General features: G+C 40.2%; 1 protein-coding gene across 7 annotated transcripts in view; it reads left to right on the forward strand.

Annotated features, from left to right (window-relative positions):
• The window catches only part of PLXNB2 (plexin B2), a 351,969-nt gene that overhangs the window by 99,462 nt on the left and 239,944 nt on the right, over positions 1 to 12,563 (forward strand). For 5 of the 7 annotated variants that reach the window (XM_025208550.1, XM_025208549.1, XM_006027363.3 and 2 more), the window contains exon 2: positions 11,423 to 11,616. The exons of 1 other annotated variant lie outside the window; for it this stretch is intronic. The gene's annotated coding sequence lies outside the window, so the exon portion shown is untranslated. Of the gene's footprint in view, positions 1 to 2,351; positions 2,373 to 11,422; positions 11,617 to 12,563 lie in introns of those variants that run through there. One more of the 7 variants, XM_025208548.1, reaches the window with a different exon arrangement.

The following is a 12,563-nucleotide window of genomic DNA, read 5'->3' on the forward strand; positions in this document are numbered from 1 at the left end:
AACTAATAATAGGGCTTGTTTTGCACAATGTAAAAGAAGTACTAAATGGGCAATTCAAACAGTAAGCCTCACTTCATTTGACCTATACTATTACATAATGACATTATCAGTAGAATTCCTTATCACCCTCAACTGTTCTTTTGTGTTTTTGCTGGAAGGGAAGTAAGGAAAGAGAAGTACATCAAAGTAAATGATTTTGATAAATTTTTTTTAACACCAACTGTGTAAATATTGAGGCAGTAGCAGCAGTTTCCATATTAAATCAAATGCTAAGTAGAGAAGCAAAGGAAGGAGAATATCCTCAAGACTGTACACCCCTGGGTCTGTGCTAAGGTAAAAAGTACATGAAGGGGGGTGGGGGCAGGATCTGTTCTCCCATGCTACTCTTGTAACTGAAGAATCTGGAAAACAGCAAAAGGCATGGAACAAGCCTTGCCCCTCAACTTTTACCTCATTTCTTACTTTTACTTTCCAGTGGGGGTAATAGCTAAATGGCTTCAATTTTTGTAAAGTTTGTTTTGCTGCCAATAATTTTAATATTTGTGGGGAGAGGCAGGGATGGGCAGGTTGGGGTCCATTGTTGGTATGAAAACTAGTGTTGAAAGAGGTGAAACTCTGATGAGATGAAAAATTCTGTTTGTCAGCCAACCTTGATTAAAAAAAAAACAACCCCCCCCCCCCCCCCCCAACTCCTAAACTTCTTCCTCATGTTCCCTGTTTCAAAATAAAGGCTGGTTGGTTCTGTGCGAGGAGGCTGTCTTTATTGGCTGCTGTATCTGTTATGTGGAGATGGGATTTTAGTGTGCCAGAATACTCATCTTAAATTCAAATTCATCAAAAACAAAAGCTCTCTAAGACGTTAATTCATTCATTCAGATTCTTTTTAAGCTTTCATAAAGTTTATTACCAGGTTATTTAAGAACTATAAATAGCACTGTGCGCGCCTTAAATGGGATTTGTCTGTTTGTTTTTGAGGGTTGAAGACAGAGGCACGGAAAATGCACATTTTAGCCTTTTCCCCTTTCTCCTTTCTTCTTCCTCTTCTGCATCTGTCTCAGTCTGAACCTGGTCCTTTGGTATACAATGTACTTTTTTTTTTCTTGACCAAATCAAAGATCTTTCTGTACTCTGCCAATCTGTGAGTTTTCCTAAGGAAAACAAACTAAGTATTGTCATTGTGTATGCCCCCTGGAGAGCTGCTCTGCAGACATAAGTTATAACTCCTCTCTCTAGAAGGAAGCTGATGTTTGTACAAAGTACTAGTTTACTTATTTGGGACTTGCAAAAAGTCTGGAGTCTGCAGAGCTTTTCTGTATTACAATCACTCTTGTAGAAGTTGTCTACTTTTATTGTAACATCAGCTTTCTATTAAGTGAACAAGAAGAGTTTAAATAATCTGCCTTTGGACACAGTAAAGGAGAAACTTCACTGAACATCTTTCACAAGAGTCTCTCAGTCAGATCTTCTAAGGGAAGCAACTGCAATCATTTAGCTTTATAGCTGTTACATAGCCAGTTTGCAGGCAAAACCTAGCTTGGATTTCAATTTACAGTTCGTGGTACATAGGACTTTCCTCCCCACCAATGCTTTAAACTTAAATTGAATTTTAAATTAACCTAGCACTGTGCTATTTTCAAGCTAGATAAATAATCATGCTCTCCTCCTCTTCATAAGAATATATTTGATATCTTAGTATGAACTACATTTCCAGCGTGGATAGTTAATGTGTTCTGCTTGTTTTCACTTTCTTTAGAAAGCAAAGAAAAACACAATTGTTGGGCTTTAAAAGTGTTGTTTGCTCTTCAGTAATCTGGCACTTCACAGTTTTTAAGAATTTTCTCTCCTTATTTCCATCCTCACTGATGGCTTTTCTTTCTGTATTTTTAGCTTTCTACTCAGTGCTGTTAGGATATGTTTTTGTGTTAAGATATTCTGGCTTTGAGTTCACTCTCTACAGAATCTCCGCTACGATGCAATAGCCGCGTTTCAGGTCTCGTAGCATTTTATACTGAGTTTGCACAGGTATAATTGCTTGCAGGAGGTGTCAGGAAGGGAAGAATTTGGGTCAGCCTTTCTTAAGCTGAAACCTCCTCTTGCTTTCAGAGCAAATCTCTCTGAAACTTGAAAGATAATATACCTAGAAGGAAAACTAGGAAAGTCAAATTTACCTTTTGTAATTAAAGCTTCTAAACCCACTGGCACTGGAATGTGTTGCTAATATTTTAACAAGGAGTAATTCTCAATTTTTTTTCTCTGTTAGCCTGAGATATAACATGCCGTCACTCACCGTTTTTGCAGAGAAAGGCATTGAAGTACTTAAGATCTTTCTTTTTTCCTCAATTTCCTCCCATGCCTAGGAAATCTATAAGCAGGTGAGTTTGTATACACAGTTTACTAGCACAGTGAAATGTTTATATGTTATCCCTGGAAAAATATCTCCAGTACAGGATAGTATGAGAGAGGTTAACTTGTGCAATTGAAAGTGAAGGGTCAAGGACCTCCTCCCTCACGGAAATGCTTTCAAAATACTTGCCATTTTGTGCAATCTTGTCCGTTCCAGAGCAGAGCTCCTCAGAAATAGTTTTATTATCCCCAGGGATAAATACCTTCTGGAAATGTTTCTTAATAATGTTCAGAGCACAACTGAGTTCTGACATGGGCAGGAAAAATTGTCCTAATTTTACTCTCTAGATTTGTTAGTGGATTTCTAAGAGAAGACTTGTTGGTAGCCTTAATGACTTCTGCCCCCCCCGCCCTTTTTTTTTCTTCCCCAGTCTCCTTGTCTTTCCTAGCTGCCAGCCCTAAGAATCAAGCATCTGACCTCTCTTTTGTTTTTATTAACAAGCCCAGCACTGAAATATTTGAAGTACAGGTTTCCCTTGCTTTATGCGAGTTCTCTATGAGTGAATTAACTCTTATGTGGTGACCCTTTTTAAACCAAAAATTCATTATATGTGAGGTAAATACACTCCTATGAGAGAGGTGTGGTGGAAGTCTGCAGCCAGCTGCTTCATGTGGTGCATTGTGGGAGTGACACACACCAAACTATAGTCTCCCGTGTGTGGATCTGTGCTCTTCGCTAGTTGTCTGCGACACACGTTTCTGAAGTTGCCATCCCCATTATGATAGTGCCCTGTGCTTGTGTGTACTGTCTGCTGTTTGTGAGCACCAAAATTGTCTGGTCTTGTGGTAGAAATGGGTCTCAGGGTCAGTACAGTTGAGATCTTAGAACGTATCCCTATTTGCTACACTGTAAAGTGGTTTCCCTTCCTGCGAATTCAAGTAATGTGCTGTTTTCCAGGAACACATGTACAGCATAAAGTGAGCGAAACCTGTATTCTGTTTCCTAGATCGCATTAATCAAGGGGAAAACATTTCAAATTGGACAAGAAGTTAAGCAGATCAGTATGACTTATCCTAAAAGTTCTCTTAAACATAGGCCAAACCTAGCATCTCCCACCCTCGAGGTGATGAAATGTAAACGAGACTTCTTCGGAAGGTGTTTACACAAAGAAAGCATTCGGTCATAGCTTTGAACCTGTCTGATCAAAAGCATTTTAGCATCTTCAGATAATTCCACAACAGAGATTACTTTCAGGACAGGGAAAGGTCCTAGAGCAAAACTATTGGAGGAAAATTAAACCGCATATGTTGTAATTCAGCAACTAAACATTTTTTTTAAATATGAATTTTGCTTAGTGTTGCATGCAGTCACTAATAAAATCCCTTTATGTGGGCATTGGCAATATGAGCTGTAGTCCCATTTGTGTTTATGCTTTAACTTCAGCCAGAGTATGTGCCAAAGAGATTAGATTCTGTCTTTGGTTCTGGGGAGAAGGGAGTCTAAGTGGGCTTATCATGGGGTTTTGACTCACTCTGTCATTTTCCCCACTCTTTATATTTCATTGCTAGCCTTCTAATTTTTGCCAGACAGCAGTGCACACCCTTGCAGCTGGGCCTCCATAATGACCACCTACTTCTAGACTGACAGCATGGATGCATAAATCTCATCCATCAGGGTGCCTAGTTTTAAGCGGTTCCCCCACCCTTTTTCTCTGAAGAATAAGTGTCCCTTCTGCAACAGTCTCATTTACCACCCACTAGCTGTGCCCACTGAGCTCTATGAGTGAATTAACTCTTATGTGGTGACCCTTTTTAAACCAAAAATTCATTATATGTGAGGTAAATACACTCCTATGAGAGAGGTGTGGTGGAAGTCTGCAGCCAGCTGCTTCATGTGGTGCATTGTGGGAGTGACACACACCAAACTATAGTCTCCCGTGTGTGGATCTGTGCTCTTCGCTAGTTGTCTGCGACACACGTTTCTGAAGTTGCCATCCCCATTATGATAGTGCCCTGTGCTTGTGTGTACTGTCTGCTGTTTGTGAGCACCAAAATTGTCTGGTCTTGTGGTAGAAATGGGTCTCAGGGTCAGTACAGTTGAGATCTTAGAACGTATCCCTATTTGCTACACTGTAAAGTGGTTTCCCTTCCTGCGAATTCAAGTAATGTGCTGTTTTCCAGGAACACATGTACAGCATAAAGTGAGCGAAACCTGTATTCTGTTTCCTAGATCGCATTAATCAAGGGGAAAACATTTCAAATTGGACAAGAAGTTAAGCAGATCAGTATGACTTATCCTAAAAGTTCTCTTAAACATAGGCCAAACCTAGCATCTCCCACCCTCGAGGTGATGAAATGTAAACGAGACTTCTTCGGAAGGTGTTTACACAAAGAAAGCATTCGGTCATAGCTTTGAACCTGTCTGATCAAAAGCATTTTAGCATCTTCAGATAATTCCACAACAGAGATTACTTTCAGGACAGGGAAAGGTCCTAGAGCAAAACTATTGGAGGAAAATTAAACCGCATATGTTGTAATTCAGCAACTAAACATTTTTTTTAAATATGAATTTTGCTTAGTGTTGCATGCAGTCACTAATAAAATCCCTTTATGTGGGCATTGGCAATATGAGCTGTAGTCCCATTTGTGTTTATGCTTTAACTTCAGCCAGAGTATGTGCCAAAGAGATTAGATTCTGTCTTTGGTTCTGGGGAGAAGGGAGTCTAAGTGGGCTTATCATGGGGTTTTGACTCACTCTGTCATTTTCCCCACTCTTTATATTTCATTGCTAGCCTTCTAATTTTTGCCAGACAGCAGTGCACACCCTTGCAGCTGGGCCTCCATAATGACCACCTACTTCTAGACTGACAGCATGGATGCATAAATCTCATCCATCAGGGTGCCTAGTTTTAAGCGGTTCCCCCACCCTTTTTCTCTGAAGAATAAGTGTCCCTTCTGCAACAGTCTCATTTACCACCCACTAGCTGTGCCCACTGAGCCAAGAGGCTGCTTGTGACTGTTCTCCTGTCTACACTAAATGTCAGGAAATTGTTCTTTTCTGATGAATATACAATCTTTTTTTACCCTCTAATGACAATTATTAGTGTAAATTGAAGCTCATTCAGTGGCTGTATTTGACACAAACATTATACAGCATGGCATTCAGCTCCTGTGATAAGCAGAGCTGACTCTGATGTTTTGAATTAAGGAGCTGAGTATGAAAGGACCTCTCAGGAATAGGCAACTTGGCTGAAAACACTGGTTTTTATGAGGTCTTAAGCTTGATATCTCCATATCCTCTGAGGCCCTATATTAATTCTAAATGATCACTTCAAACCATTGAATGAGGGCAGAGCTGTCAGATCCAGGGCTTCCCAGCTGCTGAACTCATCCAGTGTATGGTACTTTGTAAATCAAATGACTTGTGGACTCTTTACAATGCATTATTTTAAAATAGCTCTCCCCCCAGCCCTAAACTCTCTTGTAACCATAGAATACATGTTTGCATGGCACCAACTAGTATTTAAGGATTCAGAAAAAACCCAGGGTTTTCCCCTTGTCATCCCTTGCTGACACAACCATCAGGGTAAAAATAAACACTGCAGAATAACAAGCTCATACTGCATTACCCCTTTTCACCCCAGAAATCTTTTGCTGAAGGGACCACAACAACGGCAGAAAGTACAACAGTATCAGTGGTTCGCAGTCTCTTTAGACACTAGGCTCCCCTTGGAAAATGTCAGCTCTTAGCTTTCACTTTTCTTTTTAATATGGAAAAATTATAAAGTAATTCTTCTATTGAACTCAAAAGGACCACAACAGATGAGAATCTATAGTGTCAATAATATTCCTATTTGAAACCCTGCGTTTATCTTGTGATTCATGTTGGTGTTTGTATACTTAACAGACCTAATATTGCACTGCACCCAGGCCCCCTGCTTGAGAATCACTCATCTATATGCCTTTTCTGGCAGCCCCCCAGGAAGAGAAGTTACCTTGGCCCCAAAGGAACTTCTGAGCTTGAATGCACTGAGTTTTCCTACAGGAACTGGAATTTTGCTTGCAAAAGTTTGTAGTGCAGACTAGGCCCTAAACACATCTTATTACCAACAAATACAAGTGTAAGCCTCCCCACCAGGTAAGTCCCACCTGACTGGGGCCCCACTCAACCCTGCTCCTGCCTCTGTGGCACTGTGCTTCACTGCAGGGACCTCAATCTAGCCCCTGCCTCTTCTCTCCCCCATGGACTGACCTGCTGGGCTGGGGTGTGTGCCTGCATGCCCATGGGCACTCAGCCCTACACCCCAGCCTCGAACCAACTCCAAGAGGCTCCAAGATCTACCACAAGAGGCTCCGAAATCTACCAGTAGATCTAGATCCACTGGTTGGTGACCACTGATCTACATCCATGCCAGAGCTGGGCAGCTGGGAGCTACACCTATGCTTCCACCACTTCCTCAGCCTCCTATTCCCCAGCAGCAGCATGGATGCAGCTTCCAGCCACTGAGGCTGGGAAGCTTCCAGGTATGCCCACACTGCAGCACGGCAGGGAGAGAGAGAGAGGAGAAGCAGCAGCAGTGTGGCTGCAGTTTGCAGATACCTGGTCTTGGTAGTGTCTCGGACGGCTGGAGCCGACTCGAGATGATTCAAATATCACTCGGTCGTTTGGGCAGGCTGGTGAATGGAGAGGCAGACGCAGCTTATTGGTTGCAAAAACTTTACTTACGCCGCTTGTAGCCACGACGCAGGTGGTCCAGTCGCTTGAACAACTATGTGAATTGCTCCAGCTGGCAAGGCTCAGGCCAGCTAATCCGTCCACAAATTAAGCCGGCAGGGAAAGGGTACGTCGAGGATTGCGCTCGGCAACGGGGAGAAGAATCGATAGGTGATCAGTCTATTGATCAGCTCAGCCGCAAGTCAGATCTCTTTAGAGGCACTCTGCAGCATGCTCAAAGTTCTCCGACTTGGGAGGAAGTCGCACGAAATTTTAAACAGCTAGCGAGCCAATTACTAGCCGCCACGTAGGAATAATTTAGAACTGGCCAATAGCGGAACACAAATTTGCATTCAAATGGCGGGAACTCTCTTGCACCAAGGTTTTTCTGTTGCAACAAAAACCTTTGCTGTGCAAGAGGCTCTCATGTGGCGGGAAAATTCCATCGTGCCGAGGCACCAAAATCACTGGGTTGTGACAGGTAGTTCTCCACTGGCTGCAGGCTGTGCCACAGCTGCAGCTGAAGAACAGGAGGCTTAGAGAAGCACCAGTGGTATAGGCACAATTTCCAGCTGTATGGCTTGGTTGAGGGTACAGGGAAAAGGCCCTCCCTGCTGCTGACACACTACCAAAGCCATCCAAGTGGCATTGGACCAGAGCCTGGCTGTTCCAGCCTATGGCCTATAAAAGGTTGCCCTCCCTTTTCCCATCTGCTCTAACAAAATATAAGTTATACATTAAATAGCAGTTTTACAATATTAATGACCATACCCACACACGCATTGGATCAGAATGCTTTCATTTCAACTGGTGAAGGACACTAGCTGCCTATGCTGGCTGGATCCAGCAGATCAGCACACATTAGCACAGACTCCATCTTTCCTGCCTCTCTCATATATTGCTAGATTTCTTGTTGGATCAGCTTTTTCTTATTTCTAGGAAATTGTCAGAAATAGCCCAGACTCCAACACAGACTTACCTTGTCATTTCCAATACACAACACCTTATTTTCTTTGTTTATCTTTGGTGGGTCTCCCTTGACCTCCTGGAGCCAACCTCCTTGGTCTACCAATCAGCCTATTGTTTTACCTACTTTTCTCCCACATAAGCACATCTATGGCTTCTTACACACCATCCTGTCATCATTAGCATTTTGACTATGTCTGTTTCAAGTCATAGATTTCTGGAATTGGCATGCTTCCACCCAATATAATAAAATATCCCGGTGCCTCTTGCATATTACAGTACATTTCATAAGTCCTATGCTTAACATTTAGGTAGGTCAGATAGCAGACTAAAAGGTGAGTACTGTAGTTGTGTGTCTTATTTATCCAGATTTGGCTGTTTTCTAGTTTCTGTCCTTACAACAACTCAAGTAACAATTTGAAAGAGGCAGATACAGTATGGTGCTGTTTGGAGTAAATGGAATGTGGAATTGCTTTCCAGATGCAAAACCTAATGTTTGGCTTTAGGTGGGTTGGTGGTTTCTTATTTGGGGTTAGGTTACTTACGTTAGGCAGAGTGAGCACAGACCTATGACAAGAGAAAGCAACTCTGGAAAAAAAAGTGTATTCTCCATGTTGGTATTGCATGACTCTTTTCCTTTTCTGTAAATTGATTGTAAACTGTCAGAGGTGCTAATAATAGTGTCAGTGACCTTCATCTAGGCAGCTGGAATAATAGAACAGAGTTGTTTGGGGACAGGTTGTAGTCATTGACTGATTTGCAGACAACAGACTGCTAAAAGAAAAAATTGGCAGATGCTTTCACCCTTGCACATCTCTTTACCCTTTAATTCACTATTAAATGGTGTCACAGTAAAATAAAATGCCATTTATACTGCTTACTCCACAATCTTCTAATCAAAGCTGCAGGGTTGCAGGTTCAGGCCTTGATAACCTATATAGACACCTTCTCCATGGAACTAGGCAAGAATAGCTTAATAACACTATAGGTGTTAGCTGGCTTATTTCTTTTCCAGATATTACTTTGTATCACAGGAATGATATTGCAGGAAATGCTGTTAGGAGCTCCTATACTGGTGAAGTTTTCTACAGAAATGTGTACTTGAACATACACAAGTTTTTAATAAATTGTTTTGGTAATGACCATTTGAATCTACACTTTTGTTTTTAAATTTACTTTAAAGATCAATTACAATTGTCCCTACCATATGTTGAGTACTAAACAGTCAAACAAAAAATAGTTTGCAAAATATAAACTTTTTTTTTTTAATCTTGTCACTGTTTTAGTGACAGCTGTAAAATTGTAGAAGTCACAGTTCAGTACATCAGCTTTATAGTTTGGCATAAGTTGTTACTGTAAAAGGTATATTAGAAGAAAGTCTGAGGGAGCTATATAGCTCCCATGAACAGAAAATGACTTGTGTAACCCACTGTTGACCCAGTAACATTTAGGAATTGGCACTTCTGTTGCACTTTTTCTTCTGCTTCCCATAAACATGAACATACAAGAATTTGGTGGGCAAATGCACTTTATTAATGGTTTCGAAGTAGATGCATCTGAGGCATTTTCAGCAGAGGAAGTAGAAGAACTTGAAGAAGCTGAGTAATATTCAGATGTCCTATTGCCTGAGATGGGGTCCTCTTTTGTAGAGGACTGGAATGAGGAATTGTCCTAGCTGATTAGGTACTTACCAGTTTTCCTTTGAAAGGAGGTGCTTATTGTGTATTATGTAATGTTACTCTTCTGGCTTTTTTTTTAATCAAGCATAAATTTATTTAAGGATTGCAAAAAAGGCTCACCAATTTTTCTTTTCTGAGTGTTTCTTAAGAAAGTAAACATTAGAGCTGAGAAATAAATTTAATTCAGTTGGCTTAAGATATTAAGTCAAGGTGAAGCTCAGTGACTAGTCAGCCTGCTGAATGCCATTACATCTTTCCACATATGTTTGTAAGTGACCTCTGGGCTTTTTGCCCTTTGTATTGGCACAGTTGGAAGCATTACTGAGATGACTTTGTGTTGGCAGTGAGGGCCAAGGAGAATGTTAATGGTTTCTTTAAGCCCCTTTCACAGCGATATATGGCACGAGTTGAGAAATGTGGTTTTCTGTTTTTAAAAATCACACGGGTATAAATAATGTTCCTGGAAAGTTAGTGTTCTTTTTGTACAGTAACTGTAAGTATTATAATCCTGCAAAGCATAGAAATAATTTTTAAACTTATCTCCTGGTATTATCAGTGTAAGAATCCAGAATGGGGAGAGCTTCTTAGTTTATTCTTGAGTTAATTGCCCATGAACTTATTAAAACAGTGCAGTTCAGTATTTTTACTGTACAGAATCAGTTATCTAATATGTTTAGTAATCTATTGTTAAGCCATTGTCAGGCCATTCTCTGTCTTCCGAAGGGGAAAGATACTTGAAAACTTTCAATTCTAGAACGTTGTCTTAGTTGTATTATAACATGGTGAATTGCTTATGAAAGGGTTTTCCTTCAGTTACTAAACTGTTGGGTAGTATTCCACCTTTACTTCTTTTAATTAAAAAAGTATCACAAGGAACCAAATTCTGCTGTCCATATACCTAGTTATTAATTAGGGGATAGGAGGCTAAAGTCCGGGATTTAAGAATCTATTGTTTATAATTTAGTTTTTGAAAATGAGAGCTCCTGAGTATTTATCATTCTCTTGAAAATAAGGCTGCTTAATAAGGTTCTTCCCTTTTAGGCAGCCACCCTTAGAAATATTGGCCCCCAGCATACATATATTATAACACTGAACTTGGGCCATCTAGTAGTACATTAATGTTGCAAACTAGATGGTTGAAAGGTGTATGAAGGGAGGGAAAGCAAAAATTGGTATGTAGGATGATGGCATGAGCCGCCTTTAAAACAACGTGTAGGGTAGAGATAATGGTATATAAGTTAGACTCTTGGCTCAAATCAGTTCTGGTTTGTTGACCCAAGAGTCACCCTCTGAAGCTTGTAAATTTATCAATTTAAGGAAATATGGCTATAAAACTCCCCTCTTGCCTTTTAAAACTGTCTTCTCTAGGTCTGTATTGAGACACCTGGAATGGGAAGTTTTCATGTTCTATGCATAGTTGGGTCTGTTCCTTCCATCCTATATTTTTATTCTGTATGTAGATAAATACTTAAATTGATATAAGTTTGAGACATGTACCTGGATTTTAAAAATCAAAACTTGACCTGCCATTATAAACCCTTATAACCTCTCCTCTTAAAATTGCCACTTTGAATGTTTAAGAGGTTGGGTCGTTTAAAGAGAAAGCTAAACTAAAATGTTATTATAATATTGTAAATATTTCTTTTAATGTGTTCTGTTGTCTGATTTACAATGTCACATTGTATTTGTTGAGAAACTTAAAAGTTCCTTTTCCTTCCAGGTAGTCAGATCAAGAAGGCCAGTCCAAGGTTTTATTGTAGGGCTTGCATTGGCCCACTGGAGTTCAGCTGAACAACAATAAAACACTTATACCATCTCATCTCCTTCCTTATTCCCAGTAGAAGCTGACTTATCCTATCCAAGAAGTACTCTTGTAACGTGTACACACATTTTTTTGAACTTCCTCGTTTTCAGGTAAGCGAGCTCTGTTTTGCACAAAGTATAGGGCTTTTTAATGAGAAATGCTGTTCATCTTAAAATTTTATGGTATCCATTTTATTTTAAGGTAGAATGAGATCCATATTTTTCTTCAAATCATCCATTGGTATTGTGTCCAGGGCTAAGATAATGGGGGCATGTTGCTTTTCACCAAAACTTCCAGATGCTATTTCAGTCTACAGTGGACTTCTATTATTAGAAACATTTCAGGAGTTGATCTTACCAAAAATGGCTGGAGTAGGCAGAACACATTTGTGCCTAGGCCTTGGCATTTGCTCTCTGCTTCATTCCAGGTCATCTCTCAGGAATTTAAATAATGCATTATTGCAGTGAGTCTTGAAGGTGTGGATTGTTGCCCTTTATCTTTGGAGAAGGGCAAATAGATTTCAGGAATATTGGTTTTAGCTTGGTTGGTTTTAGTTGGTCTAATAAAAGATATCACTTCTATCCCAAGAGTTTTGTCAGCAAATAGATTTAGCATTGTTATACTATGAAACTTGTTCATGTTTGGTCGTGCAGATTGGCTTAGCGGGGATCATAGTAGAGATTGCAATCAAGGCCCCACCTCCCACTATGCATTTTTCATTGTGAAGTATCTGTTATGTTACCGGTGAGGATTAAGTTGCTCAAATGTGCTTCTGTAAATCTTTTTGTCACAAAATGAAGACAGCCAGCCTGATATTTTGATGAATTTCCTGCAAGTGCTACATTTTAGAGAGGTTCTCCAAGTCTGGCATGTGTTTGGATGATATTTGACATATGTACCTCTTTGAATCAATTGCATAGCTCTAAATTTCTGTCTTTTGTAGCCAGTAATATTTGGCCGCAAGTTGAACTTTTAAGAAGCTAGTTGTTCCAAAAAGTCATTACTTTTTTGCATTAAACCAAGAAATCATAACAAAATAGGGGGAAAATGGGGGGGG

The sequence above is a fragment of the Alligator sinensis genome, unplaced genomic scaffold (genome assembly GCF_000455745.1).
Source record: "Alligator sinensis unplaced genomic scaffold, ASM45574v1 scaffold660_1, whole genome shotgun sequence".
Classification (NCBI taxonomy): Eukaryota; Metazoa; Chordata; order Crocodylia; family Alligatoridae; genus Alligator; species Alligator sinensis.